Source organism: Pseudophryne corroboree, unplaced genomic scaffold (genome assembly GCF_028390025.1).
Source record: "Pseudophryne corroboree isolate aPseCor3 unplaced genomic scaffold, aPseCor3.hap2 scaffold_253, whole genome shotgun sequence".
Classification (NCBI taxonomy): Eukaryota; Metazoa; Chordata; class Amphibia; order Anura; family Myobatrachidae; genus Pseudophryne; species Pseudophryne corroboree.
Window position 1 is genome coordinate 814,558 of NW_026969189.1, and position 6,427 is coordinate 820,984.

The window sequence follows — 6,427 nt, forward strand, 5'->3', positions numbered from 1 at the left end:
TTTGCAAAAGAGAGATATTGGCAAGGAAAAGCTGTATTGTACCTTTGCATTTTTCTCCCAAACGAAAGACACTAGAATGAAAATTTTAAAGTCTACTGTTAGTGCTTCATCTACACGTTATAGCCCTGAATTTTCCAATGCCTAGCTCTTTGCAAAAGAGAGATATCGGCAAGGAAAAGCTGTATTGTACCTTTGCATTTTTCTCCCAAACGAAAGACACTAGAATGAAAATTTTAAAGCCTCCTGTTAGTGCTTCATCTACACGTTATAGCCCTGAATTTTCCAATGCCTATCTCTTTGCAAAAGAGAGATATCGGCAAGGAAAAGCTGTATTGTACCTTTGCATTTTTCTCCCAAACGAAGGACACTAGAATGAAAATTTTAAAGCCTCCTATTAGTGCTTCATCTACACGTTATAGCCCTGAATTTTCCAATGCCTATCTCTTTGCAAAAGAGAGATATCGGCAAGGAAAAGCTGTATTGTACCTTTGCATTTTTCTCCCAAAGGAAGGACACTAGAATGAAAATTTTAAAGCCTCCTTTTAGTGCTTCATCTACACGTTATAGCCCTGAATTTTCCAATGCCTATCTCTTAGCAAAAGAGAGATATCGGCAAGGAAAAGCTGTATTGTACCTTTGCATTTTTCTCCCAAACGAAAGACACTAGAATGAAAATTTTAAAGCCTCCTGTTAGTGCTTCATATACACGTTATAGCCCTGAATTTTCCAATGCCTATCTCTTTGCAAAAGAGAGATATCGGCAAGGAAAAGCTGCATTGTACTTTTACATTTTTCTCCCAAACGAAAGACACTAGAATGAAAATTTTAAAGCCTCCTGTTAGTGCTTCATCTACACGTTATAGCCCTGAATTTTCCAATGCCTATCTCTTTGCAAAAGAGAGTTATCGGCAAGGAAAAGCTGCATTGTACTTTTACATTTTTCTCCCAAACGAAAGACACTAGAATGAAAATTTTAAAGCCTCCTTTTAGTGCTTCATCTACACGTAATAGCCCTGAATTTTCCAATGCCTATCTCTTTGCAAAAGAGAGATATCGGCAAGGAAATGCTGTATTGTACCTTTGCATTTTTCTCCCAAACGAAAGACACTAGAATGAAAATTTTAAAGCCTCCTGTTAGTGCTTCATCTACACGTTATAGCCCTGAATTTTCCAATGCCTAGCTCTTTGCAACAGAGAGATATTGGCAAGGAAAAGCTGTATTGTACCTTTGCATTTTTCTCCCAAACGAAGGACACTAGAATGAAAATTTTAAAGCCTCCTGTTAGTGCTTCATCTACACGTTATAGCCCTGAATTTTCCAATGCCTACCTCTTTGCAAAAGAGAGATATCGGCAAGGAAAAGCTGTATTGTACCTTTGCATTTTTCTCCCAAACGAAGGACACTAGAATGAAAATTTTAAAGCCTCCTTTTAGTGCTTCATCTACACGTTATAGCCCTGAATTTTCCAATGCCTATCTCTTAGCAAAAGAGAGATATCGGCAAGGAAAAGCTGTATTGTACCTTTGCATTTTTCTCCCAAACGAAAGACACTAGAATGAAAATTTTAAAGTCTACTGTTAGTGCTTCATCTACACGTTATAGCCCTGAATTTTCAAATGCCTAGCTCTTTGCAAAAGAGAGATATCGGCAAGGAAAAGCTGTATTGTACCTTTGCATTTTTCTCCCAAACGAAAGACACTAGAATGAAAATTTTAAAGCCTCCTGTTAGTGCTTCATCTACACGTTATAGCCCTGAATTTTCCAATGCCTATCTCTTTGCAAAAGAGAGATATCGGCAAGGAAAAGCTGTATTGTACCTTTGCATTTTTCTCCCAAACGAAAGACACTAGAATGAAAATTTTAAAGCCTCCTGTTAGTGCTTCATCTACACGTTATAGCCCTGAATTTTCCAATGCCTATCTCTTTGCAAAAGAGAGATATCGGCAAGGAAAAGCTGCATTGTACTTTTACATTTTTCTCCCAAACGAAAGACACTAGAATGAAAATTTTAAAGCCTCCTGTTAGTGCTTCATCTACACGTTATAGCCCTGAATTTTCCAATGCCTATCTCTTTGCAAAAGAGAGATATCGGCAAGGAAAAGCTGCATTGTACTTTTACATTTTTCTCCCAAACGAAAGACACTAGAATGAAAATTTTAAAGCCTCCTTTTAGTGCTTCATCTACACGTAATACCCCTGAATTTTCCAATGCCTATCTCTTTGCAAAAGAGAGATATCGGCAAGGAAATGCTGTATTGTACCTTTGCATTTTTCTCCCAAACGAAAGACACTAGAATGAAAATTTTAAAGCCTCCTGTTAGTGCTTCATCTACACGTTATAGCCCTGAATTTTCCAATGCCTATCTCTTTGCAAAAGAGAGATATCGGCAAGGAAAAGCTGTATTGTACCTTTGCATTTTTCTCCCAAACGAAGGACACTAGAATGAAAATTTTAAAGCCTCCTTTTAGTGCTTCATCTACACGTTATAGCCCTGAATTTTCCAATGCCTATCTCTTAGCAAAAGAGAGATATCGGCAAGGAAAAGCTGTATTGTACCTTTGCATTTTTCTCCCAAACGAAAGACACTAGAATGAAAATTTTAAAGCTTCCTGTTAGTGCTTCATATACACGTTATAGCCCTGAATTTTCCAATGCCTATCTCTTTGCAAAAGAGAGATATCGGCAAGGAAAAGCTGCATTGTACTTTTACATTTTTCTCCCAAACGAAAGACACTAGAATGAAAATTTTAAAGCCTCCTGTTAGTGCTTCATCTACACGTTATAGCCCTGAATTTTCCAATGCCTATCTCTTTGCAAAAGAGAGATATCGGCAAGGAAAAGCTGCATTGTACTTTTACATTTTTCTCCCAAACGAAAGACACTAGAATGAAAATTTTAAAGCCTCCTTTTAGTGCTTCATCTACACGTAATAGCCCTGAATTTTCCAATGCCTATCTCTTTGCAAAAGAGAGATATCGGCAAGGAAATGCTGTATTGTACCTTTGCATTTTTCTCCCAAACGAAAGACACTAGAATGAAAATTTTAAAGCCTCCTGTTAGTGCTTCATCTACACGTTATAGCCCTGAATTTTCCAATGCCTATCTCTTTGCAAAAGAGAGATATCGGCAAGGAAAAGCTGTATTGTACCTTTGCATTTTTCTCCCAAACGAAAGACACTAGAATGAAAATTTTAAAGCCTCCTGTTAGTGCTTCATCTACACGTTATAGCCCTGAATTTTCCAATGCCTATCTCTTTGCAAAAGAGAGATATCGGCAAGGAAAAGCTGCATTGTACTTTTACATTTTTCTCCCAAACGAAAGACACTAGAATGAAAATTTTAAAGCCTCCTGTTAGTGCTTCATCTACACGTTATAGCCCTGAATTTTCCAATGCCTATCTCTTTGCAAAAGAGAGATATCGGCAAGGAAAAGCTGCATTGTACTTTTACATTTTTCTCCCAAACGAAAGACACTAGAATGAAAATTTTAAAGCCTCCTTTTAGTGCTTCATCTACACGTAATACCCCTGAATTTTCCAATGCCTATCTCTTTGCAAAAGAGAGATATCGGCAAGGAAATGCTGTATTGTACCTTTGCATTTTTCTCCCAAACGAAAGACACTAGAATGAAAATTTTAAAGCCTCCTGTTAGTGCTTCATCTACACGTTATAGCCCTGAATTTTCCAATGCCTATCTCTTTGCAAAAGAGAGATATCGGCAAGGAAAAGCTGCATTGTACTTTTACATTTTTCTCCCAAACGAAAGACACTAGAATGAAAATTTTAAAGCCTCCTTTTAGTGCTTCATCTACACGTAATACCCCTGAATTTTCCAATGCCTATCTCTTTGCAAAAGAGAGATATCGGCAAGGAAATGCTGTATTGTACCTTTGCATTTTTCTCCCAAACGAAAGACACTAGAATGAAAATTTTAAAGCCTCCTGTTAGTGCTTCATCTACACGTTATAGCCCTGAATTTTCCAATGCCTATCTCTTAGCAAAAGAGAGATATCGGCAAGGAAAAGCTGTATTGTACCTTTGCATTTTTCTCCCAAACGAAAGACACTAGAATGAAAATTTTAAAGCTTCCTGTTAGTGCTTCATCTACACGTTATAGCCCTGAATTTTCCAATGCCTATCTCTTTGCAAAAGAGAGATATCGGCAAGGAAAAGCTGCATTGTACTTTTACATTTTTCTCCCAAACGAAAGACACTAGAATGAAAATTTTAAAGCCTCCTGTTAGTGCTTCATCTACACGTTATAGCCCTGAATTTTCCAATGCCTATCTCTTTGCAAAAGAGAGATATCGGCAAGGAAAAGCTGCATTGTACTTTTACATTTTTCTCCCAAACGAAAGACACTAGAATGAAAATTTTAAAGCCTCCTTTTAGTGCTTCATCTACACGTAATAGCCCTGAATTTTCCAATGCCTATCTCTTTGCAAAAGAGAGATATCGGCAAGGAAATGCTGTATTGTACCTTTGCATTTTTCTCCCAAACGAAAGACACTAGAATGAAAATTTTAAAGCCTCCTGTTAGTGCTTCATCTACACGTTATAGCCCTGAATTTTCCAATGCCTATCTCTTTGCAAAAGAGAGATATCGGCAAGGAAAAGCTGTATTGTACCTTTGCATTTTTCTCCCAAACGAAAGACACTAGAATGAAAATTTTAAAGCCTCCTGTTAGTGCTTCATCTACACGTTATAGCCCTGAATTTTCCAATGCCTATCTCTTTGCAAAAGAGAGATATCGGCAAGGAAAAGCTGTATTGTACCTTTGCATTTTTCTCCCAAACGAAAGACACTTGAATGAAAATTTTAAAGCCTCCTGTTAGTGCTTCATCTACACGTTATAGCCCTGAATTTTCCAATGCCAATCTCTTTGCAAAAGAGAGATATCGGCAAGGAAAAGCTGTATTGTACCTTTGCATTTTTCTCCCAAACGAAGGACACTAGAATGAAAATTTTAAAGCCTCCTATTAGTGCTTCATCTACACGTTATAGCCCTGAATTTTCCAATGCCTATCTCTTTGCAAAAGAGAGATATCGGCAAGGAAAAACTGTATTGTACCTTTGCATTTTTCTCCCAAACGAAAGACACTAGAATGAAAATTTTAAAGCCTCCTGTTAGTGCTTCATCTACTCGTTATAGCCCTGAATTTTCCAATGCCTATCTCTTTGCAAAAGAGAGATATCGGCAAGGAAAAGCTGTATTGTACCTTTGCATTTTTCTCCCAAACGAAAGACACTAGAATGAAATTTTTAAAGCCTACTGTTAGTGCTTCATCTACACGTTATAGCCCTGCATTTTCCAATGCCTATCTCTTTGCAAAAGAGAGATATCGGCAAGGAAAAGCTGCATTGTACTTTTGCATTTTTCTCCCAAACGAAAGACACTAGAATGAAAATTTTAAAGCCTCCTGTTAGTGCTTCATCTACACGTTATAGCCCTGAATTTTCCAATGCCTAGCTCTTTGCAAAAGAGAGATATTGGCAAGGAAAAGCTGTATTGTACCTTTGCATTTTTCTCCCAAACGAAAGACACTAGAATGAAAATTTTAAAGCCTCCTGTTAGTGCTTCATCTACACGTTATAGCCCTGAATTTTCCAATGCCTATCTCTTTGCAAAAGAGAGATATCGGCAAGGAAAAGCTGTATTGTACCTTTGCATTTTTCTCCCAAACGAAGGACACTAGAATGAAAATTTAAAAGCCTCCTGTTAGTGCTTCATCTACACGTTATAGCCCTGCATTTTCCAATGCCTATCTCTTTGCAAAAGAGAGATATCGGCAAGGAAAAGCAGCATTGTACCTTTGCATTTTTCTCCCAAACGAAAGACACTAGAATGAAAATTGTAAAGCCTCCTGTTAGTGCTTCATCTACACGTTATAGCCCTGCATTTTCCAATGCCTAGCTCTTTGCAAAAGAGAGATATTGGCAAGGAAAAGCTGTATTGTACCTTTGCATTTTTCTCCCAAACGAAAGACACTAGAATGAAAATTTTAAAGCCTCCTGTTAGTGCTTCATCTGCACGTTATAGCCCTGCATTTTCCAATGCCTATCTCTTTGCAAAAGAGAGATATCGGCAAGGAAAAGCAGCATTGTACTTTTGCATTTTTCTCCCAAACGAAAGACACTAGAATGAAAATTTTAAAGCCTCCTGTTAGTGCTTCATCTACATGTTATAGCCCTGCATTTTCCAATGCCTATCTCTTTGCAAAAGAGAGATATCGGCAAGGAAAAGCAGCATTGTACTTTTGCATTTTTCTCCCAAACGAAAGACACTAGAATGAAAATTTTAAAGCCTCCTGTTAGTGCTTCATCTACACGTTATAGCCCTGAATTTTCCAATGCCTATCTCTTTGCAAAAGAGAGATATCGGCAAGGAAAAGCTGTATTGTACCTTTGCATTTTTCTCCCAAAC